A 26209-nucleotide genomic window follows, 5' to 3' on the forward strand; every position below is an offset into this window, starting at 1 on the left:
ATAACTTGTCCTCAAGTTATGGAGGACCAAGAGTCTCTTCATTTAATTAAATAAAAAAAAAGGTGTAACCTTAATTAATTCCATAAGTTATAAAATAAAGAAAAGTTAATTCTTTTATTAGTTTAAAGTCTTCCATAACTTGTCCTCAAGTTATGGAACTTGAAGAGTTTTTGGATTAAAACTACTTTAAACACATAAGTTATGGAATTAATTAGTTTTGAATAGTTTCAAAACTTGCCCTCAAGTTTTGGAATTTGTAAAGTTTTCACTTATGAATACTTTAATTCCAAGTTAGCCCTTAGAATTTTAAAAGTTAAAATTCAACCCTTATACTTTATAATATTATAAGTTAATAATATATATATGTATAAGAGTAAAGTCAGTCTTACCGCTAGTACGCCTCATTCACGAAGCCGGTCTATAAGGTGGGTATAAGGTTGTTGCCTATAAAATGGCAACTTAATGGGTGTCCACTCTCACCCACCGCTTGCTTGACTGGTGGAGGGTCGTTAGCCGAACGGGTTTGACAGGACTAGAATTCTCCCTTCATTAAAAGTATTAATGATAATACTAAGTAACTAAACTCTTAATAATACCCAATCTTAGTTACTTAGGAAAAATGTGAATAAGGTGCTAACCCATGAAATTACACTTTACACTTTGTCTAAGTCGTTAGTGGAGCGTGTGTGGTTAACCGGCACACTAACTTGGACTTAACAAGGTAGGTAAAGGGTGACTTAATATTTATCATAGTATCGATGGAGCGTGTGTGGTTAACCGGCACATCGATTGAGGGGTAATTTATTAAGGGTACCAAGTGATTTGCATGGTTACTTCACACCTTGTTTTGTGATCCTCGGCATCCCAGTCACAAAACCTGAAGGGCACACTCGAGATTGAAACATGCCTTTGAAAAGTTCAATGAATCTCAAAGATCTAGGAGTTTCAAAACCAATTAAAACCTAATAATTCATTTCGTTTATCTTGGTGGAAATTGGTGAATCGTCATTCACCTACCTTCAAATATTTTATTGCTTGGATTACGGCATACCTCTTCTAAGTTATAAAATAGTTTGTTGGGTCCTAGCCTTAATATTTCATATTGGGTGTCATATTAAGGACTTTAAATCAACTATCTTGAATATCTCCCAAAAGATGTCTGGTTTGGACACCTATGATCTTCCCAAATCTAGTGAAACAAGATTTCCTAAATGAAGATGATGTCCTTTGGAAATCATACTTCTTTCACCTCCTCCAATTATTCTCCCAACCCACAAGTTCTTGAAAAGTTTAAGGTCACTCAAGCCCTATTGGCAAGGCAAGGTCTAGGTGTGAACACATCTTGGAGATGTAGTCACATATTGACAAGCCGGGAGAGTTGGGTGTCAAAGTCTTGAGAAAGTTGGTGGTTCAATCACTTTCTAAGTCACATAGTGAGTTCCTTTGGGACACCTATGAAACAGACTATGACAAGACCCTTAATGATCTTATCTATTTGCTAAGATCAACTTCCTAAAACTTTATGGACATTGATAATGATGACATTGGTTATCCAGTAAAGCATTCTCTTCCCAGTGGATAGGGATCGGCCATAGTCAACTCGGTTGACCAAATGGTAAAGAGAAAAGCTAAGTCTGTGATAGTCCCGTGTACCATTATCAAAGGGACCATATGTTTATATTGCCAAAGGAAGGGGCATTGGTTGCGAAGCTGCCAAATTTACCTAAGGATGTTAAAGTCAATAAGTTTGACTCTACTTCAGGTAAAGTCCACTATCTAACTCTGTTAAGTTTCTATTCTGAGATTCTTGATACATGATGTGACTGGGTCACATGGTGATGTTTAAGAATCAAAGAAAAGTGAAGAAACTTAAAGAAAGAATATGCTAAATCTGATCGCGTAGATGGATTTCTATCGCGTAGCTTGAAAAATCGGATTCGTGAGCTACTTCTCAGGAGTTATGAGATATTGCTTAGGAATAGATAACAACAAGTTTTCATATGGATTGTAAGGATAAGTTTTTCCGCAAAGTTTTAAAATAAAAAGAAAATTTTTGATTTTATTTATTTTAAAATATCCTTACAATGGCATTTGGAAAGAAAATTGTTGCTTATAAGATTCCATTAACAGCAAGAGTGGAAACATGAAATTGATTCTTTCATTTGTGGTAATGTCTAAATTTACCAAATAAGGAAAGATTCTCATCACCCAAGTTTCAAGTGGACCGGAACTTGGAATCATGCAAGTTGTATAGCATGATGAATGAGAACTTTCAAGTTTTGGAAAAATTAAGACTAATTACTTGTTCACATGGATGTGTGAGTCAAGTAAAGGACTAAGGGATCGAGTACACATTCTTGTGCACTGATTAAGTCCACCACAAAAGACCGATAAGAAGAATCAAATTAGGCAGAAGGATAAAAGTTTCTCAAATCTGAAAAGATGGGAGAGTACTTTAGTATCAGTTTTGTGATCATCTTAATGATTAAGAAACCATATCACAATTAGTTCTCTAAGGAAATCTTAGTGCATTCTTATGACTAAGAAGAGGAACTTGAATTGTTGAAGTGGTTAAATCAAGAAGATGAGTCATACTTCGTTCCAATACAAGTCCTAGAGTCATACTCCAAGATTGTAACTTGAGTGACATGTCTTAAAAGAAGGTTTAAAACACTTGTCAAATGTAAGAGTAAAAGTTTTTCTACTCTTGTACATTTGAAATTGGTAAGCTGTGATGTTTTGGATAAAACAAAGACCAACTTAGGCCAATTGTGTGAAGTGTTTGTCTTGATTAGAATCCACACTATCTCTTGGATATTTGACAAGGGAGTCTTATAGGTCAAGAGGACAGTGGGAGTCTTAAAGGTCTTGAAAGTCTCAAGAACTAATCAAGAGTAAAACCTGAAGTTCTTCACTAGCACACGACTTGAGGTTTATAACCTATCGTGTTGACATATCTGTGCCCATTCCAGTTAAAGTTGGCTTTGCATATGAGTTCTTAGAGTTCTCAATTTGTTGCACAACAACTTGGAAGCAATGGTAGGCCCTTGAGCTGCCAGGTGGCAAGAAGTTAAGATTGAGTTCAATCCATATGGTTTTGGATTTGTCATTATCTTTGTCTTATGATTATGATTTTGACAGTTCATATGGGTAGGAACTCATACACCATTAAATCTAAGTGTCATAAGGTTTCTCTCTGATTCATGAAAATGATGGTGAGGAAACACTTTCACTAAGTAGATTTTAGCTAGATAGCAATTGTGATATTTGCATTCTCAAAGTCGTTAGTGGAGCGCGTGTGGTTAACCGGCACACTAATATGGACTTGTGAGAAGTGGCAAAAAAGGTCTAGCCATTATGATTACGGCATACCTCTTCATAATTGTTTAGACCCACAAGTGTGCTATCTAAGGGAAGGTGTATGATTTTGATAAAGTCTTATCAAAATAATCTAGTATCAGAAATCTGAACTTTGGTAAGAAAGTCAATGAAGTATTGATTTCTAGAAGTCCAGCTGATTTCTGAGTACATGTCAAAGCTAGTGGGAGCATAAGTGTTATGCTAATAATCATCATGTTAGTGGGAGCATGATAATTATGATAAGCGTTGCAAGATTAGCAATGTTAATTAGAGAAAACAAAAGGTTTCAATTGGGAAAAGTTGTTTTGCTCTAATTAAGGGAGAGGAAATTATACTTCATCTCAAATCTATAAGCTTAGATCGTGACGTTTTAATCATTTAGTCAAGGATATATATATGAATTTCATGTTGGAATGGCTCAACATAAGGAAATTCTGTATATGAGTCCATTATTTGCGTTCTAAAATTCGATTATGATTACGGCATCCCTTTTCATAATCTAAATTATGAGAACTTGGCAAATTGAAATGGAAATGTTATAGCAAAAGACTGGTTTAGTCTTTATGTGAGACATCATGAATCGTGTCCCATATGCTTCGGATATAGGATCGATTACATGTGCTATATTCATCCGATCTAAAATTTTCCAAATGCCTAGGGCATTAAGAAGGGAAAATGTTTAGAACTGGATATGACTAAAAGGATTAAACAATTGTCGAGGACAATCTAAGGTTTACCAAAGATTGGTTGCTCAAGGACAGTTGGAAGTATAGTGATAATTCTGGAAGGACCATATTGACATAATCTGTAAGGAGGCAACTCTTGATCAGAAGTAATAGTCAAAATGGAATCTGGAAATGTTTCAAAGTTAGAATTTCAATCTGTGTAAGATTAAGGAAACTTAATGCAAGAAGGATATTTCCAAGGAGTTGATCTCCTTTGGAATTCTCTGTAATGATTGTTGCCAAGTCTTTATGACTTTGTGCATAATCATTGCGAGAGGATCAATGCATATAAGTTTAGAATCTAACAGATTTCAGTAAATGGCATGAAGTTGGAATTCTTGCATTTGCAGTAAGGATTTGGGAGTGTGAAAAGAGAATCATTGAAGTAATGTTCAATTGATCTAGTTCACAAAGTAAAGATCATAGACAAACATAGTATGCATACTTCGTGTGTGGCATGACTAGTGTTTAGAAAAAAAACACAGTGTACATGCTTGGAGCATGGGACAACTATTGTTTTAAATTCAAGAATAAAGTTGATAGCTGAAACAGTATACAATGAATAATGTGTAATCATATGGTGATAAATAAAAGGTGTTTTATTTATATTCATAAGTTCTGAGACCATATTGGATTCAATTATTATTGTGTTTCACTTTGGATGTTTTGACTTCCCGAATAAACTGGGTTATTCTTCCGTAATGACTAAGTTATTCAAACCATCCACAGTCGGTCATATTTTGGAAGTAGATATGAATTAAGACTGTCATGATGGGTTGTAGAGGTCTAAGGTGTTGGACAAGGCTACAGCAATCATGAGTGCTCATAAGTTCTGAGTATTGGATTCAACCCGCGCTCATTGGAATCACTTCATGGATTTTATCACGAGTGATCATGAGACGATAATATCTTATATTCTTCAAACCTAGAGATATGAGTTGTTACTATGAGTTGGTAGTACATTGATTGCACGAAACCGCATTCGGTAACTCGGTGCTATAAAACGTGCTTTTGTGTATGATTCAACAAGTAGTAGAACAAGCCATATGAGTCGAAGTTTATCCGTTCCTTTTACCTTCGGGATAAAAGCGATATCTGTGGGCCCCTCGATGATTTGATGATGACAAATGGAAGTGCTCGGCCGGGCCAGGACTGATTTGATTTGTTCAATTAGTCAGTCGTCATAAATCGGAAATCGGGAAACAACAAATGAACAGAGAGAATGATTATAATCCATGTCTCAGTCCATATGATATCTAGAATGGAGGAATATATGATCCCTTATCTAATGGACAAGTCACTGACAAAGGTCAGAGTTCATCTACAAGGTCAGAGTTCGACAGAAGCTTTTGAGAGCTACGATTGCCGGTTGGTTCCTGAAGTCATACGCAATAATAGTTTTAGGCTTATCCAAGTGGGAGACTGTTGGATTAATGTCTAAGTCCATAACTATATTTGGTAAGACTTGACCCGACCCGGCATGGTCCATTTGGGTTGCATACCATCATGCACTTGAATGAGAGAAATAAGACACTTATGGTTATTAATATATTATAAGTTCTAGTATATTAATAATAAGAATAATAAGATTATTTAATTAGTATTGATCAAGAATTAATCTAGGATTAATTAAGTGATCAAAAGAAGACTAATTAAATATATGGGTTGATTGTGTAAATCATCCATACTTGTATAGTGGGCTAATGCTCCATGGATAATCAAGTTGGGCTAAAACCCATAGGATGGTCCATGGATGCTCCATGGTGTATTTGTACCCATGGATCCAAGGAAATGGAAAGCCATGACAATTAAGAAGTTTACCCTAATTGTGTAACTATATAAGCATCTTATTATTGAGGAAAAATTGGCCACTAGAGATAGTGAAGAAAGGGCTAGCCGATTTTGAAGAGTGTAGAATTCTCTCAAGTTATTCTAAGTGTTTTGATGATTGTGATTCCATTTGAGGTGTCACACTTGGGGCACTAGGCACTCAAGCTTCATGAAGACATTCTACACCAAAGAGGTATGTATTCTATCTTGCTATAGTTATTGTTTTATATGCTAGATTAGGATAATACCTTGGAAGTTCTTATTTGCATGTATAATAGAGAAAACATAGATCCAAGGTATTTAGGGTTGCATGTACACTTAGGAAGTGTTAGAATGCTCAAAACCCAACAATAACAAGTTAGGGAAGTTACCTCTATGATTTGAAGCCTTAAATCTACGTTTTTGGACCTTGATCTCAGATGAGGAGAGAGATTAGAGAGAGAGTAGTGAGATGAAGAAAAAGCTTCAAATGAAGGCTTAGAACACTTTACATAGTGTTCGGGAATTGGACACGGTGGAATTCTACCCGATACCGGCTTTAGACGGGGCTTTTGGTCGCACCCGATCAAGTTGCCGTAACCCGGTATGGTTGATTCTAGAGATGTTCTGATCACTAATATGGGGTGTTAGAATGAGTTCTAAATGCATTAGGAAACCCGTTAAGTCATATTAGATAATCTCTAATTAACGACTTAATTAAATGACAAACCGGAAACGAATTTGGAAACGATGATTGGTTGGTCGAAATGGATTACGAAAAGAGTTACAAGCAATGATACGAAATTTCGGGTTGTTACATTATCCCCCCGTTAGAGGGAATTTCGTCCTGAAATTCAAAATTAAGATACAAGACAAAATACAAATCATGGATCTGAAAAGAGATGCGGATACTTCTGTTTCATCAAGTCTTCACGCTCCCAAGTGAACTCCGGTCCTCGCTTGGCGTTCCAGCGAACTTTCACTATCGGGATGCGGCTTTGTTTTGTACGTTTGACTTCTCGATCCATGATTTCGATTGGTTCCTCCACGAAGTTGAGGTTTTCATTGATCTCGATCTCGTCTAAAGGAATCACTAGGGTTTCATCGGATAAGCACTTCTTGAGATTTGAAACATGGAAGGCGGGATGGATGTTACTGAGCTCCTTGGGTAAACGAAGTTTATAGGCTACCGGACCAATCCTGGCAAGGATCTCGAAGGGTCCAACGTACCTATGGTTAAGTTTCCCACGCTTTCCAAAGCGTACTGTGCCTTTCCATGGCGAGACCTTCAACAGGACACGGTCACCGACCTGGAATTCCAGAGGTTTCCGTCGGTTATCAGTGTAACTCTTTTGGCGCTCTCATGAAGCTTTCAGTTGTTCCCAGATTTGGATGATCTTCTCGGTGGTTTCGCGGATGATTTCAGGACCAGTGAGAGCACTGTTGGGGACTCGACTCTTGGCTAGCTACGTGTCCCCCACCTCGGCCCAGCACAAAGGGGTTCTGCACTTACGACCATATAGGGCTTCAAACGGGGCAGCCCTAATGCTGGTGTGGTAACTGTTGTTGTACGAGAACTCAATCAAAGGTAGATGTGTGTTCCACGACTTTCCAAAGTCAATGACACATGCCCTAAGCATGTCCTCCAGGGTTTGGATTGTTCTCTCACTTTGTCCATCGGTCTGAGGATGATATGTCGTGCTCATGTCTAGTTTGGATCCAAGAGCCTTCTGGAGAGACTGCCAGAATCTGGAAGTAAACCTGCTATCTCGATCAGAGATAATGGACACAGGTACACCGTGCAGTCGGACTACCTCTTGGATGTAAATTCGCACGAGTCTTTCCATCTTGTATGATTCTTTGATCGGAATGAAGTGAGCGGACTTTGTCAAACGATCGATAATTACCCAAATGGTGTCGTACCCACTCGGACACTTGGGTAGTTTGGTGATGAAATCCATGGTAATCATCTCCCATTTCCAGTCGGGTATCTCGGGTTGCTGGAGCAGACCCGAGGGTTTCTGGTGCTCGGCTTTCACCTTGGTGCAAGTCAGACACTTTCCCACGAACGTAGCTATCTTAGCTTTCATGTTTGGCCACCAGTATTGTTTCTTGAGATCCTGGTACATCTTGTCCGAACCCGGGTGAACAGAATATCTGGTCTTGTGTGCTTCTTCCATGAGAATCTCCCTAAATCCTCCAGAATTTGGAATCCAGATCCGATCCATGAAACAGTAGACTCTGTCACCTCTGATCTCAAGTTTCTTATCCATTCCCCTTAAGGCTTCGATCGACACGTTCTCGAGTATGAGGGATTCTAATTGGGCTTCTCGGATTTGCATGGATATGTGGAATGAATAGTCATCGTCAGGGTCTTCACCTTTCAGCTTGAACTCTGCTTTCGGCTAAGGGCATCTGCTACCAAATTGGCCTTGTCGGGATGGTAACGGATTTCACACTCATAATCACTGAGTAGTTCTACCCATCGCCGTTGCCTCATGTTCAATTCTTTCTGATCAAAGATGTGTTGCAGGCTCTTGTGGTCAATGAAGATCGTACACTTGGTTCCGTAGAGATAATGCCTCCAAATCTTCAGTGCAAAGACTACGGATCCTAACTCCAAGTCGTTCATGGTATAGTTGACCTCGTGTGCTTTCAGCTGTCTAGAGGAATAAGCAATTACTTTTCCTCTTTCCATAAGCACGCAACCTAAGCCTTGATTAGACGCATCGCAGTAGACAATGAAGTCCTCCGTCCCTTCAGGTAGGGACAAAACATGCGCGCTGCACAAGGCTTTCTTCAACGTCTGGAATGCGGTCTCTTGCTTATCACTCCAACAAAAGGGTACACCTTTCTGTTGGATTAATGTCTAAGCCCACAACTATAATTGGTAAGACTTGACCCGACCCGGCATGGTCCATTTGGGTTGCATGGCATCATGCATTTGGAAAAGACTATAATGAAAGAAATAAGACACTTATGGTTATTAATATATGATAAGTTCTAGTATATTAATAATAAGAATAATAAGATTATTTAATTAGTATTGATCAAGAATTAATCTAGGATTAATTAAGTGATCAAAAGAAGACTAATTAAATATATGGGTTGATTGTGTAAATCATCCATACTTGTATAGTGGGCTAATGCTCCATGGATTATCTAGTTGGGCCAAAACCCATATGATGCTCCATGGTGTATTTGAAGCCATGGATCCAAGGAAATGGAAAGTCATGACAATTACGGTTTACCCTAATTGTAACACTATATAAAGATCTTATTCTTGACAAAATCGGTCACTAGTATCATTCTAGAGAGGGCTAGCCGATTTCATGAAGTATAGAATTCTCTCAAGTTATTCCAAGTGTATTTGGTGTTGTTTGAACCATTTGAGGTGTCACACTTGAGGCACTAGGCACTCAAGCTTCATGAAGACTTTCTACATCAAAGAGGTATGTAATCTATATTGCTATAGTCATTGTTTTGTATGCTAGATTAGGATAATACCTTGGAAGTTCTTATTTGCATGTATAATAGAGAAAACATAGATCCAAGGTATTAAGGGTTGCATGTACACTTAGGAGTGCTAGAATGCTCATAACCCAACAATGGTATCAGAGACTAGGCTTGTTTTCTTGTTATACTTGCAAATGGAGCTGAAAAATCGAGTTTTGATGCTGTCTGCCCAGTAGACTCGCCGAGTCCATGAATGGACTCACCGAGTCCAAGGCAAAAAGCATCCAACTCGCCGAGTTGGTTCGTGCACTCGATGAGTTGGACCCCTAGACAGCATAAATTCGACTTTTTTGGCTGGAATTGGACTAGGAACATTACCCTAAGATGTTTTTGAACTTATAAACTTGTTTTTGATGTGGTAATGTTCATGCTAATCCAATTTCAAAGATAATTGTCAATAGATTCATGTTTTGTATTAGTTTAAGGTTTAGACTAATTACATGAAAAAGGTTGATTTGAATTATCTTGTTCTTATAAGTTGCTTACATTAATAGAAAAGTTGAGTGAAATAGTTGTTTTCAATCCTAATTAATCTAAGAGTTGATTCTAAAATGTGTTTTTTGTAACTTGTCCTCAAGTTATATGAAAAGTCACATTTAAGTTTCATAAAACTCATAAAAGTTGGCAAAGGTTACAAAATGAAGAGTCTAATTCTAATTAATTGGTGTTATGACTCCATAATTTGTCCTCAAGTTATGGAGGACCAAGAGTCTCTTCATTAAATAAAAAAAATTGTAACCTTAATTAATTCCATAAGTTATAAAATAAAGAAAAGTTAATTCTTTTATTAGTTTAAAGTCTTCCAGAACTTGTCCTCAAGTTATGGAACTTGAAGAGTTTTTGGATTAAAACTACTTTAAACACATAAGTTATGGAATTAATTAGTTTTGAATAGTTTCAAAACTTTCCCTCAAGTTTTGGAATTTGTAAAGTTTTCTCTTATGAATACTTTAATTCCAAGTTAGCCCTTAGAATTTTAAGAGTTAAAATTCAACCCTTATACTTTATAATATTATAAGTTAATAATATATATGTGTATAAGAGTAAAGTCAGTCTTACCGCTAGTACGCCTCATTCACGAAGCCGGTCTATAAGGTGGGTATAAGGTTGTTGCCTATAAAATAACAACTTAATGGGTGTCCACTCTCACCCACCGCTTGCTTGACTGGTGGAGGGTCGTTAGCCGAACGGGTTTGACAGGACTATAATTCTCCCTTCATTAAAAGTATTAATGATAAATACTAAGTAACTAAACTCTTATAAATACCCAATCTTAGTTACTTAGGAAAATGTGAATAAGGTGCTAATCCATGAAATTACACTTTGCACTTTGTTTAATTCGGTTAGTGGAGCTTGTGTGGTTAACCGGCACACTAACTCGTATTTAACAAGGTAGGCAAGGGTAACTTAATGTTTATCATAGTATCGATGGAGCGTGTGTGGTTAACCGGCACATCGATTGAGGGATAAACACTTTAGGGTACCAAGTAATTTGCATGGTTACTTCACACCTTGTTTTGTGATCCTCGTCATCCCAGTCACAAAACCTGAAGGGCGCACTCGAGATTGAAACATGCCATTGAACAGTTCAATGAATCTCAAAAGATCTAGGAGTTAAAAAACCAGTTAAAACCTAATAATACATTTCATTTATCTTGGTGGAAATTGGTGAATCGTCATTCACCTACCTTCAAATTTTTTATAGCTTGGATTACGGCATACCTCTTCTAAGTTATAAAATAGTTTGTTGGATCCTAGCCTTAATAATTCATATTGGGTGTCATATTAAGGACTTAAGATCAACTATCTTGAATATCTCCCAAAACATGTCTGGTTTAGACATTTATGATCTTCCCAAATCTCTTGAAACAAGCTTTCCTAAATGAATGTCCCATGGAAATCATACTTCTTTCACCTCCTCCAATTATTCTCCCTAACCCACAAGTTCTTGAAAAGTTTAAGGTCACTCAATCCCTATTGGCAAGTAAAGGTCTAGGTGTGGTCACATCTTGGAGATGTAGTCACATATTGACAAGCCGGGAGAGTTGGGTGTCAAAGTCTGGAGAAAGTTGGTGGTTCAATCACTTTCTAAGTCACATAGTGAGTTCTTTTGGAACACCTATGAAACAGACTATGACAAGACCCTTAATGATCTTATATATTTGCTAAGATCAACTTCTTAAAACTTTATAGACATTGACAATGATGACATTGGATATCTAGTAAAGCATTCTCTTCCCAATGGAAAGGGATCGGCCATAGTCAACTCGGTTGACCAAATGGTAAAGAGAAAAGCTAAGTCTGTGATAGTCCCGTGTACCATTATCAAAGGGTCCATATGTTTATATTGCCAAAGGAAGGGTCATTAGTTGCGAAGCTGCCAAAATTACCTAAGGAGGTTAAAGTCAATAAGTTTGACTCTACTTCAGGTAAAGTCCACTATCTAAATCTGTTAAGTTTCTATTTTGAGATTCCTGATACATGATGTGACTGGGTCACATGGTAATGTTTTAAGAATCCAAGAAAAGTGAAGAAACTTAAAGAAAGAATATGTTGAATCTGATCGCGTAGATGGATTTCTATCGCGTAGTTTGAAGATCGGATTCTTGAGCTACTTCTTAGTAGTTATGAGATGTTGCTTAGGAATAGATAACAACAAGTTTTTCATATGGATTGTAAGGATAAGTTTTTCCGCTAAGTTTTTGAAATAAAAGGAAAAATGATGATTTTATTTATTTTAAAATATCCTTACAATGGCATTTGAGGAAAAATTGTTGCTTATATGATTCCATTTATAGCAAGAGTAAAAATATGAAATTGATTCTTTCATTTGTGGTAATGTCTAAATTCACCAAACAAGGAAAGATTCTCGTCACCCAAGTTTCAATTGGACCGGGACTTGGAATCATGCAAGTTGTATAGCATGATGAATGAGAACTTTCAAGTATTGGAAAAATTAAGACTAATTACTTGTTCACATGGATGTGTGAGTCAAGTGAAGGACTAAGGAATCAATTACACATTCTTGTGCACTGGTCAAGTCTACCACAAAAGATCGATAAGACTATTCGTCATAATTTACTATAGCTCAGTAAATATGGTTATACTTACAAGCTTAAGTGTAATTCTGAGACATTGGAAAACGGTTCCAACGTATGGCAGAGCGAATAAGAAGAATCAACTTAGGCAGAAAGATAAAAGTTTCTCAAATCTGAAAAGATGGGAGAGTACTTTAGTATCAGTTTTATGATCATCTTAATGACTTAGAGACGTTATCACAATTCATCCTCTAAGTGCATTCTGATAGTTAAGAAGAGGAGTGATGAATTGTTGAAGTGGTTAAATCAAGAAGATGAGTCACACTTCGTTCCAATACAAGTCTTGGAGTTATACTCTAAAATTGTAACTTGAGTGACATGTCTTAAAGAAGGTTTAAAACACTTGTCAAATGTAAGAGTAAAAGTTTTCTAGTATTGTACATTTGAAATTGGTAAGTTGTGATGTTTTGGATAAAACAAAGACCAACTAAGGCCAACTGTGTGAAGTGTTTGTATTGATTAGAATCCGCACTATCTCTTGGATGTTTGACAAGGGAGCCTTATAGGTCAAGAGGACAGTGGGAGTCTTAAAGGTCTTGAAAGTCTCAAGAACTAATCAAGAATAAAACCTAAAGTTCTTCACTAACACACAAATTAAGGTTTATAACCTATCGTGTTGACATATTCTGTGCCCATTCCAATTAAAGTTGGCTTTGCATATGAGTTCTTAGAGTTCTCAATTGGTTGCACAACAACTTGGAAGCAATGACAGGCCCTTGAGCTGCCAGGTGGCAAGAAATTAAGATTGAGTTTCGTCCATATGAGTTTGGATTTGTCATTATCCTTGTCTTGTGACTATGGTTTTGATAATTCACATGGATAAGAACACATACACCATTAAATCTAAGTGTCATAAGGTTTCTCTCCGATTCATGAAAATGATGGTGAGGAAACACTTTCTCTAAGTAGATTTTAGCTAGATAGCAATTGTGGTATTTGCATTCTCAAAGTCGTTAGTGGAGCGTGTGTAGTTTACCGGCACACTAACCTGGACTTGTGAGAAGTGGAAAAAAGGTCTAACCATTATGATTACGGCATCCCTCTTCATAATTGTGTAGACACACAAGTGTGCTATCTAAGGGATGGTGTATGATTTTGATAAAGTTTTATCAAAACAATCTGGTATCAGAAATCTTAACTTTGGTAAGAAAGTCAGCTGATTTCTGAGAACATGTCAAAGCTAGTGGGAGCATAAGTGTTATGCTAATAATCATCATGTTAGTGGAATGGATCAACATAAGGAAATTCTGTATATGGGTCCATTATTTGCGTTCTAAAATTCGATTATGATTACGTCATCCCTTTTCATAATCTGAATTATGAGAATTTGGCAAATAGAAATGGAAATGTTATAGCAAAAGACTGGTTTAGTCTTTATGTGAATCGTGTCCCATATGCTTCGGATATAGGATCGATTACATGTGCTATATTCATCCATTCTAAAATTTTCCAAATGCCTGGGGCATTAAGAAGGGAAAAGGTTTAGAATTGGATATGACTAAAAGGATTAAACAATTGTCGAGGACAATCTATGGTTTACAAAAGATTGGTTGCTGAAGGACAATTGGAAGTATAGTGATAATTCTAGAAGGACCATATTGACATAATCTGTAAGGAGGCAACTCTTGTTCCGAAGTGATAGTCAAAATGGAATCTAGAAATGTTTCAAAAATAGAATTTTCAATCTGTTTAAGATTAGGAAACTTAATGCAAGAAGGATGTTTCTAAGAAGTTGATCTCCTTTGGAATGCTCTGTAATGGTTGTTGTCAAGTCTTTCTGACTTTGTGCATAATCATTACAAGAGGATCAATGCATATAAGTTTAGAATCTAACAGATTTCAGTAAATGACATGAATTTGGAATTCTTGTATTTGCAGTAAGGATTTGGGAGTGTGAAAAGAGAATCATTGAAGTTATGTTCAATGGATCTAGTTCACAAAGTAAAGATCATAGACAAACATAGTATGCATACTTGGTGTATGGCATGACTAGTGTTTAGAAAACATAGTGTACATGCTTGGAGCATGGGACAACTATTGTTTTAAATTCAAGAATAAAGTTGATAGCTGAAATAGTATACAATGAATAATGTGTAATCATATGGTGATAAATAAAAGGTGTTTTATTTATGTTCATAGGTTTTGATAACATATTGGATTCAATTATTATTGTGTTTCACTTTGCATGTTTTGACTTCCCGAATAAACTAGGTTATTCTGTTGGATAAGGTGTCTAAGTCCATAACTATTTCGGGCTTGTACTTGACCCGACCCGGCATGGTCCATTTGGGTTGCATGGCACCATGCAATTGGATAGACTAAATGAGAGAAATAACACTTGGAGATTATTAATATATTATAAGTTCTAATATATTAATAATATTATTTGATTAGTTGATCAAAGAATTAATTTGGAATTAATTAAGTGATCAAAGGATAACTAATTAAATATATGGGTTGATTATGTAAATCATTCATATCCTGTATAGTGGGCTAAGAGGCTCCATGGACTATCAAGGTGGGTTCTACCCATAGGATGCTCCATGGATGCTTCATGGGAGTTACAAACCCATGGGTCATGGAAATGAAGAGTCATGACACATTAGGGTTTACATGGTGTAACCCTAGATGTGTCAACACTATATAAGAGTCCCATTCTCCACAAAATTGGTGACACAAGTTGAACACTAAGAAACTAGAGGGCTTGGCCGATTTTGAGAAGTGTGTGTTATCTCAAGAGTCTTTCCAAGAGCATTTGGTGTTGTGTGAAGCATTTGAGGCATCACACTTGGGGTGCTAGGCTCACAAGGTTTCAAGGAACTCAAGCAACAACAAGGTAAGTTATTCTATCTATGATTCAAGTTAAAATCGTTCCCCATGTATGCTAGATAGGAATATAACCTTGGAATTCAACTTTGCATGATAATTAGACAAACATAGATCCAAGGTTATTAGGGTTGCATGTACACTTAGGAAGTGTTAGAATGCTCAAAACCCATCAGTGGTATCAGAGCCTAGGCTTGTTTGTTTGTTATTTGTGCTTAAAAGTTGAAGAAAGTCGAAATTTCTGCTGTCTGACTGAGGACTCGTCGAGTTCATGTGTATCTTCAACCTACTCGGCGAGTAGGTTTATGCACTCGGCGAGTAGGGTCGACAGAGTGCAGAATTTCGACTTGAGTTGCTGGAAATGGATTAGAATCATTACCCTAAAATGTTTTGGTACTTGAAAACTTATTTTAGAAGGTGTAATGTCTTTTCTAACTCATTTACAACAACTAGTTATCAAAATTACAAAGATTAAATGTGATTTTGATTCTTGAAAGTGTTCATATTCATATTCTTGTTCTTATGATGTTTAGATGATCATAGGAATTATTTGTAACCTATGTGGTAGATTAATTCATGATCATAATGTGTTTTAATGGAGTCCATAACTTGTCCTCAAGTTATGGAAAACTAAAAGTCTCTTGGGTTTAAAAACCATTAAAAGAACACAAGAGTTAGGAAAAATGAAAAGTCCTCATTTTATTACTCTATTAAACTCATAAGTTACAAGAAATGAAAAGTTTTGAAAGTTTACAAAACTTGCCCTCAAGTTTTGGAACAAGTAAAGTTAAGTTAAAACTTTAGTTCCAACCCCTAGAATTTTAAAAATTAAAATTCAACCCTTATACTTATATTATTATGATTTAATAATTATATATATATGTATAAGAACAAAGTCGTCTTACCGCTAGTACGCCTCATTCACGAAGCCGGTCTATAAGGTGGGTATAAGGTTGTTGCCTATAAAATGGTGACTTAATGGGTGTCCACTCTCACCCACCGCTTGCTTGATCGGTGGAGGGTTGTTAGCCGAACGGGTATGACAAGGACTTATTAATTCTCATTCAAAGTATGATGAATATTATAAAGTAACTAAATGTTTTATTAAATTCCCAATCTTAGGTACTTTAGGAAAAATGTGAATAAGGTGCTATTCCATGAAATTACACTTTACACTTTGATTAAGTCGTTGGTGGAGCGTGTGTGGTTAACCGGCACACTAACTTGGACTTAACAAGGTAGGTAAAGGGTGACTTAGGGTTTATTATAGTATCGATGGAGCGTGTGTGGCTAACCGGCACATCGATTGAGTGATAAACTTTAAGGGTACCAAGTGATTTGCATGGTTACTTCACACCTCGTTTTGTGATCCTCGGTATCCCAGTCACAAAACTTGGAGGGCACACTCGAGATTGAAACATGCCTTTGAAAAGTTCATTGAATCTCAAAGAATCTAGGAATTTCTAAGAACCATTCAAAAAACCTAATACTAAAATATTGCGGTTTTCGTGGTGGAAATTGGTGAATCGTCATTCACCTACCTTTCAAATATGATATAGCTTAGATTACGGCATACCTCTTCTAAGTTATATTATATTGTGATTGGATCCTAGCCTTAATATTACATTTGGGTGTTTTATTAAGGACTCTCTTATATCTAAACTAATCTTGTCCTCCTTCCTTCAGATGTCTTTCAACAATGCTTCTGGCTCTAATCCTAATGGCTCCTTTACCCTTATGAACTTGTGTGGGAAAGTCACCTTTGATGGATCCAACTTCAATGAGTGGATCAGAAACATCAGGATGATTACCCGCTACGAGGACAAAGAATATGTCCTTGACAAGGAGCTTAAGGAGATTGATGAGTCCACTGCAACTCCTCAGGAGATCGCTGAATTTCGGGCACATGAAAGGGATGCTACGAAAGTGGCTTGCATCACGACGGCCACGATGACAGCGGAACTCCAAAAGTCTTATGAGGATTTCTACCCTTATGACATGCACCAAGATTTGATGGAAAGATACCATCAAAGTGCAAGACAAGAGAGGTATGAAATCATCTGCTCCATGATAACAACCATGATGAAGGACGGGGAATCCATCACGAGCCACATGCAGAAAATGCAAAGGTATGTGGATCGTTTGCTGAAGCTTAATGTGAACTTCCCGGAGGATCTTGCAATAGATATTATTTTGCATTCCTTACCATCGTGCTATGATCAATTCCGCATGACATATCACATGAACAAGGAAGAAGTCACCCTCAGCAAACTTTAGGGACTTCTCAAGACCGCAGAATCAGGTCTTAAGGGAAAGTCGGTTGCTATCACTCCTACTCAAAACTCTACTCCGGTTTTGGCAATCGGGAAAAGTCGAGGGAGGAAGAGAAAGAGATCTTCAAAGGGTACCAAGGCTCGGACCCTTGATGGCTCTTCTTCAAGTGGAACCAAGAAAGGTTTCATTACTCCTTCTTCTGACCCAAAAGAGGCTGAATGCTTCTATTGCCATGAAAAAGCTCATTGGAAGCGGAACTGCCCAAAATACCAGCAAGATGTGAAGGATGGGAAAGTTAAACCCAACCATGCAGGTATTTACACTATCATTTCTAATAACTCACCCCATTCTAATTCTTGGGTCCTTGATACCGGGTGTGGTATTCACATTTGTTGTGACTTGCAGGGACTAAGAAGAAGTGAGGATGTGGAGCAAGGAAGGATAAACTTGATCATGGGGAATAGGAAAGCTATACCTGTTACCAAGATTGGAGTTTATACTTTATCGCTAAGTAGTGGGTTTAGTTTAGATCTGAATAAGTGTTGTTATTCGCCAGGAATGGCAAGAAATATTATTTCCTTCCATGCTTTGTACAAACAAGGGTTTACCTTTTCATTTAATAATGAAGTTGGTTCTATTGATGCTTTCTTTAATAATATTCTTTATTTTAAAGCATTACCTTGTGATGGTGTGTATGAAGCTGTATCTGTTGTTGATAACTTAGGAAATAATGTTTTGTGTATTGATTCTACTAATAATAACTTGGATAAAGCATCATTATGGCATTGTCGTCTTGGACATATAAGCAAGAAGCGCATAGGCCAACTCCAAAAGGATGGAGTCTTGGAGTCGTTTGACCTAAAGTCAGATGATAGTTGCGAATCATGCTTACTTGGAAAAATGACAAAGTCACCCTTCACAGGTTCGTGTGAGAGGGGTGAAGGTTTGTTGGACCTTATACACACGGATGTGTGTGGACCATTCAAACATGCCACAAGGGATGCTAATCATTATTATTTGACTTTTACTGATGATTATAGTAGATATGGATATGTCTACTTGATCAAGCATAAGTCAGAGACTTTCGAGAGGTTTAAGAAATTTAAACAGGAAGTCGAGAATCAATTGGGCAGGAACATTAAGATGCTTCGATCCGATCGTGGTGGTGAGTATCTTAGTTCAGAGTTCCTCGATTATCTAAGGGAATGTGGGATAGTCTCACAATTGACACCTCCCAGGACACCACAGTTGAATGGTGTGGCTAAGAGGCGTAATCGAACCTTGCTAGATATGGTTCGTTCCATGATGAGTCGAGCTACGCTACCAATCTCATTCTGGGGGTATGCCTTAGAGACTGCCGCCCATATTCTTAATCTAGTCCCCACAAAGAAAGTTGCCAAAACTCCTCACGGGATGTGGACTGGTAAAGTACCTAAACTAGACCACATCAAGATTTGGGGTTGCGAGGCTTTCGTGAGACGCGAGACTCATGATAAGCTCGAACCTCGAAGTGATGGGATTAAAACAACTTTTAATCTATGAAGATCGATTAGATCTTGAACAAGTATATGAATATGAAATAGCAAGAACACAATATTAATAACAAGGCAGAACGCAATAATAAGAACAAACAGCTTGAATCAAACGTGTCGAATGATTAAATAAAATCCTTAGAAGAGCTCGATTAAGAACATCAACTGTAAAGGATTGGAAGATTATAAGAACGATTACTGGAAAATATTGTTCTCTTGATAAATCGCTATATCGATAATCTCTAGAATCTTAACCTAATATGCATGCAAGCATTAACTTAAATACTATACATAAAAGGCTCTCGGTTGGACAGGCCCAAACCGGAGAATACAAGGCTAATCTACGAGCCCAAAAGACGCAACATAAATAAAACTATTTACAGCCCAACAATCTCCCCCTTTGCGTCAATTTGGAGCGAGACCTTCACTTCTTGCTTAGGCCGGCGGCTGAAGCTGGTACCTTCTTCTTCACGGTACTAAACAAACACTTGGTTATGGAAAGGATGGTCTGTCTAAACCGGATGTACCAATTGATCATATCATCGAAGTACTTGATATCATCAGCCGAATTGTCTTTACACCGCTTGACGATTGATAGGACGTGCTCCAAGCAAGTTGTGGTGTAAAGATGTTTGTCAGCTAAAGCAAAGAGACATTTCTGTCCTTCGGCTCTAGTGAACATCACAGAGTTTCGCCTCGAATCTATCTTGCCCATTTGCATTTGATTTAGATCACTGGCCGATCCCACAGGTTTGACTTTCGGTTTCTTCTTAAAAACTGTGGCAACTTCCTGATCCATTAGGGCCACCTCCATGATGTAGCATGCCAGCATCCTTTTGACATGGTCTAAGAGGGGACGATATTCGGCTTCGTTTGTCAGCAGGATATTGTACAAGACTATCCAATCATGAGGGTTTAGATTGGGCAGATCCGCCAGAGAGATTATGTGAGCAGTTCTTGCAGATCCTCGGATAAGCTTGAACTTGACGTTTGTGAATCTCCCCACGGCAAAAGGCTTCATCACCCGAACATTGACAATCTTCTGGGCACTCCATGTAAGGTATTAAGGGCGAGCGGCCTCCAGGTAGAAGTCAATGAGCTCCCTGTCAAGCTCATCGTTCGGATGCGGGACATCAAAGATGTTGGAGAAGGCGTGGAAGATGAACGCCTTTCGAGTCAGTGGCATATCGAACTGCGAATCGATGGTGTTGTTGCAGTCGAACGATATCACCGGCTCGATCCATAGTATGCTTGGAGTCTCTATGGCCTCTTTTATCAAACGATCCTTGGTCCATGCAGGGAAGAGCAGCTTTCGGCTCTCAAGGAGATCGTGGGCTTCTTTTTGTTTACGTTCGGCTTCTTCAGCTTCACGTGCCACACGACTGACATCGTCATCAGTATTGCGACTGTTCTTTCTCTTTAACATGTCCGCAATAGTCTCCTTGTCTTCATCTTCATCTTCATCTTCATCCTCTGCTATGTGTTTACCCTTGTTCTTCACACCCGAACCCGAGGCATGACCAGTTGGGGTTGGTTCGGTTGTGTGAGTAGCTTTGGAGGACGGAGGTGGTTTCGATCCTTTCTTCTCTTCTCCCCCTTGTTTCGGAATGGACACGAAACTCGGCAGGCCTTCAATCTTGCTTAGAAGGTCCATGGCCGGGGAGAGCTTTTCAGCGAGGGTGCGCCTCACCGAATGATTAAGGATGGGGTCGTGTGCTTCCAGGATGTTGGAGAGAGCGGCGTGGACATCCGAAACACACGTCTTTATGACTTCCCTCTCGGATCGAAGAGCTTCCAGTTGTTGCTGGGAGTTGGAAAGTTGGGTGCTCTTGACCTTAAGGGCAGTAGTCTTACTCGCCAGGACGTCCATCAGTGAATTTTCAGCCGCAAGATCCTCTTGTAGCTTTGCCAAGCGGGCATCGATGGAGGCACGAAGTGCCGAGTTGTCGTCGCTAAGGTTCTGTCGGAGGGTAGCGAACGAGGATAAATCCGTCTTTACAAACTGGGCCAATTGATGAACAACTGGTTCCAGAGTTGTTTTCGTGGCTTCGGCGCTTTCCTGCATAGAATGCAGCAGGATTGAAGCATCATTGAATAGTTTATCGACTTTTTCGGTCGCTGCCTCATAGGCTCGGGTGGAGGCATCTATCGCAGCAGTCGCTGAGGCCATTGAATCATGTTGAGCCCGGGAGAAGGCGTCAACGATCTTCTGAAGGGCAGCTTCAGAGAAGGAGGACTGCTGGGTGGAAGAGGAGGCAAGAAGTTGATCAACCTTCTCGTTCAGCTCGCGGAGATGCTTCTTGGTGACTGGAGCATCATCCTCCTCATCACTCTGAACTTGAAACGGACTATAGTAGACCGAATCAAAGTTCAGGTGATCACCACCAAGATATTGATCATCGTCATCGGAGGCGTCTTCTGGAGATTGAGGTGGTGGTGAAGCTGGGGGTGTTATGGGTTTGGTTGGTTCAGGTTGAGTGGGTGGGGGGTTAGTTTCGGGTGGTGGTTGTGTATGGGTTTCGGTTTGTGGAGGTTCGGTTACTGGAGGGGTTTTGGTTACAGGTGGTGTTTCGGTTGATGTGGTGAATATGGGTGGAGGGATAGGAATAGAGGTTGGGGGAATTGTGGGGTTTATGGTGGGAATGGAAATAGGTATTGTGGGTGGAGGGGAAGGAACTGGGGATTGGTGAAGTTCCATCTCCGGGGTTGGTGAGCGAGGGGGTGTGTTACCTCGCTGAGGAGATTCGTCTCCTTGGGATCCCTCAGAGTCCGAACTCCCACCTTCGGATCCACTGGAGGAGGAGGGAAGGACGAGCTTTCGCTTCGGTTGGGTTTTCCTCCTTTTCGGTTGTGGGGAAGAAGCAGCCTTCGGTTGTTTGCGCTTTTTGGGAGAAGGTTTTGGGGCTTTGGATGGTTTCTTCCCCTTTTCTGTCTTCTTACCCCTGGCCACCGGTTTGTCGGCATCATGAATCGATCTCAACATGTCCGGTGTCAGTTCCCTCGGATCAGATGGCCCTAAATCCTTGATCGCCTTGATCATACTGCTTTCTGAAGGCACACTTCCATACATAGTCTCCGGGATGGAGCCAATGAAGGAGAATTTGGATGCATCCGAGACGATGATCTTCTTGGTATGGAACGTACCAATAGAAGACATCGGTGCACCGTCAGCAGTTGGGACATCAAACCTGTCCATAGCCCATCTTGTGATCAAGATCCAGAACCGGGCTAGCGACACCTCGGAGTGTCGGGAAGAGGAAGAGAGGCTCTGAATCAGTTGTTGCCAAAGGATAAAACCATAGTCCAGATTGATCCCGTTGTACACCGCATACATAATCGACAGGAAAAGACGACTGGCCCCGTCCGATCCTGAGCTCCGTTCTGACAGTCCCTTGAAGAGAACTGTAAATAACCCATTCCAATGGGGCGGTAGGCAGGACTTTTTGAACCTTGCGACGGAGGTAAGAACTTCCATGTAGCCCATGTTGTAGAACATGTTGTAGAGCATACCAACCGGAATCGTCTCCGGGTGAACACGCGATGGGTCAGCAGCAAACCCAAGCATGGTGCAGAAGCGGGGACGAGAAATCGACGTCTTGTGTTCCACCACTTCGAAAAAGACCCTGTCGACGGCCTTGTCGTAGTAAGACGTTGCGTAGACCTGAGATAGGGCCACCATTGGCACCGTTTCAATCCGTGACAGTGCCGGAGCAAGCTGGGAGTATTTGAGACACTCGATGACCGGCGACATGTAGGGATCATAGGACAGTGGGTTCAGATCAATCACGAGGCATTGCTGAGGACGGATTGGAAGAATCTGAGAAGTAGCATGGACAGAAGAGGATTCAGCCATTGTTGCAGGTTTGGAGAAGAAGATAACCGGGAGAGAGTTTGGAAGTATTTTTGCTTTGGAAATTATGGGGCAGTAAAGAGGTAAAAGGTGGTGTTGATGGGTTTTTATAGTAGGTGATAGGAGAGAGAAAAAATCGTTTCAAATCTCTTATGGAAATACGGAAGGGTTTTTGAGTGACTGATTGGTGACAGTTGGGACGTGCGATGATCACGTAGGAGAGAGAGTGTCAGATTCCTAGGATCACGCCGCCCAATAAGCGCCGGTTCAGAGAGAGGAACCGTTTCCATTTCCACACGCGCCATTAATGCCAAATGGATGACGCTTCAATACTGCACACGCGTCCAAAAGTGTCAGAAAAAGAGCGGCCGCTTCAATTTCACGCGCCCTCCTTTTGTACCGTCGTTTGAATTTCTATCCTTTGAACTTCCGCCGCGTCAGCAATTTTTGTCTTTTCCCCTTTTTTAATGAGCTGTATTCAATTTAGGACCCACGTGGCTGATTTTTGGCCACAACTTCATTAGTAATTCCTCAGTAATAAACTAGCCTGTAAAATAATTAGTAACGGAATTTTTGAAAATCTAGGATTTTCGTGCAAAGAGTGTAAAAGATAAAGAAATAAAGCAACTCTTTTTGGGATAATCTGTGATGTCAATTATGACACGAAACTGATGATCCCGGGCACGAATCTCTTCCTTCAAGATCAAGAGAGACCTCAAAGTGTTAGTGTGGAATCCCGTTGAATTACGATCAAACATTTTTTAATAAATGTTGAAAGGCTTCTTTTAATAAGGCTAATTAAGGGTGGTTTCGCTTTGATTCAACAATTCAATTCTTGATATAAGAACGAATGTGAACAAAGTACTTGTGAGACCGGTGTAGTCTGTTGAACAAGTAGGATAGAGTTGATTTTTAAGTGGATTGGATAAATATAAAATCTCAGATAAAAAAAAATTAGAACTGGATCCCATGGGAAGAAATGTTATGGTGTGTAACAATTTCATTGGAATCATGAAAAAAAAAATTGAGATTTCATGAAGGTATATTCGTCAATTCATTGGTGAAAACTTGATCAAATTAATTTGTCACCGTCAATTCTTTCGTGTTGAATTTTGGGTTTCACTTAACTCGTAGTGGCACGAAACTAAGATCATAAACACAGATGTTGTGTAACCATAAACCTCATTGGTAGATTCTGAGAGTCTCAGGGGTTACAGGGATGAAACAAATGTAATGGAGAAGTGTAGTGGGGATGGTGAAAGAAAACATAGTACCTCTGCTGCGAACAAAAGGACCAAGCAGGAGACTCTGAACTCATGTGAGAAAAGAGTGAGGTAGCTCACGATTAGAATAAATGAGTTAGCTTTATTGGGAAGACAAGGTTGGTGTATACCAGGTCATGAAGGCTATTATTCAAAATCTTATGAGGCTTGGGACACATACAGCAGCATGCTTCTAGGGACACTTAAGTAATTTATCAAATATATCCTCATAAACAAACGAGCACAAAAAAAAAAAGAAAATATTTTTGGAGATTTTGAAATTTATATATATAAAAAAAAATTAAAAATAAGACTTAAAAAAAATTAAAAGAGTAAAAAAAACAATAAAAAAAAACTTGGAAAAAGATTGAAAAAAACCGAACCCGAGCGTTCGGTTGGTTTCGGTTCAGGAAAATTTTGAAAAACCGAACCCGAACCTTCGGTTGGTTTCGGTTCTACAAAATGTTGAAAAACCGAACCCGAACCTTCGGTTGGTTTCGGTTCCACAAAATTTTGAAAAACTGAACCCGAACCTTCGGTTGGTTTCGGTTCCACAAAATTTTGAAAAACCGAACCCGAACCTTCGGTTGGTTCCGGTTTTGGAAAATTTTGAGAAACTAAGAAATTTAGATACAAAAGAAATAGATACTTTTAACATAGAGAAAACCAAAATGGTACAAGAAATATACAACATAGAAAGACTACCTTTGAGGTGATGAGCGAGTCAGATGATTGAACCGAACCCGAACGTTCGGTTGGTTTCGCTTCTTACGGTTGAGTTTGAGAGGTAGTGTGAGGTACTGACTCTGATTCCATCATACCTAGCCCTTGCAAGATTTTATTGAATGATGCTTCAGGAAGAGCTTTGGTAAAGACATCAGCCAGTTGATCAGTGGTTCTTACGAAGTGAACTTCGACATTTCCATCTTCCACATGATCTTTGATGAAGTGATACCTCAGTGCTATATGTTTGGTTTTAGAGTGTTGCACTGGGTTATGACAGATCCTAATTGCACTTTCAGAGTCACAATATAGTGGGATCTTCTTCATATTGAGTCCATAGTCTCGAATTTGACTCTGGATCCAAATCACTTGTGATGTGCAGGATGCAGCGGCAATGTATTCCGCTTCAGCAGTAGACAGCGACACACATGTTTGTTTCTTGGATTGCCAGCTGACCAACTTCCCATCAAGAAATTGACAGCCACCAGTTGTGCTTTTGCGGTCGAGTCCACATCCTCCAAGGTCAGCATCAGAATAGGCTTGAACGAAGAAGCCTGAATTGGATGGATACCATAGACCTAAGGAGGCGGTTCGCTTGAGATAGCGTAGGATGTTCTTCACTGCCAGCATGTGAGGTTCGCGTGGGTTAGCCTGAAATCGAGCACAATAACACACAGAAAACATGATATCAGGCCTGCTAGCAGTTAGATACATCAATGAGCCTATCATTTGACGATAGAGCGTGATGTCAACAGCCGGTTTATCTAGTGAAGGGGTCAGCTTGGTGCCGAATGCCATTGGGACATTGACTTTTGAGTCTCCCATCATTCCAAACTTTGCTAGGAGAGTCTTTGTGTAAGCTTCCTGATTGATAAAGATGCCTTCGGGTCCCTGTCTTATGTTTAAACCAAGGAAAAAGTTAATAGGACCCATTGAGCTCATTTCAAACTTAGTCTCCATCAACTTTCTGAATTCAGCTGTTAAGCTGGGATTCGTGGAGCCAAAGATGATGTCATCGACATAAATTTGAACTATCATAAGGTGGTTACCTTCCTTTTTGCGAAAGAAGGTTGGGTCAACCGAACCTTGTTTGAATTTGGACATCTTTAAAAATTTTGTAAGCGTTTCATACCAGGCTCTCGGAGCTTGTTTGAGGCCGTACACGGCTTTATCCAGAATGTAGCAATGATTTGGATGCTTTTCATTCACGAACCCAGGAGGTTGCTCCACATAC

This window comes from Lactuca sativa, chromosome 3 (assembly GCF_002870075.4).
Source record: "Lactuca sativa cultivar Salinas chromosome 3, Lsat_Salinas_v11, whole genome shotgun sequence".
Classification (NCBI taxonomy): Eukaryota; Viridiplantae; Streptophyta; class Magnoliopsida; order Asterales; family Asteraceae; genus Lactuca; species Lactuca sativa.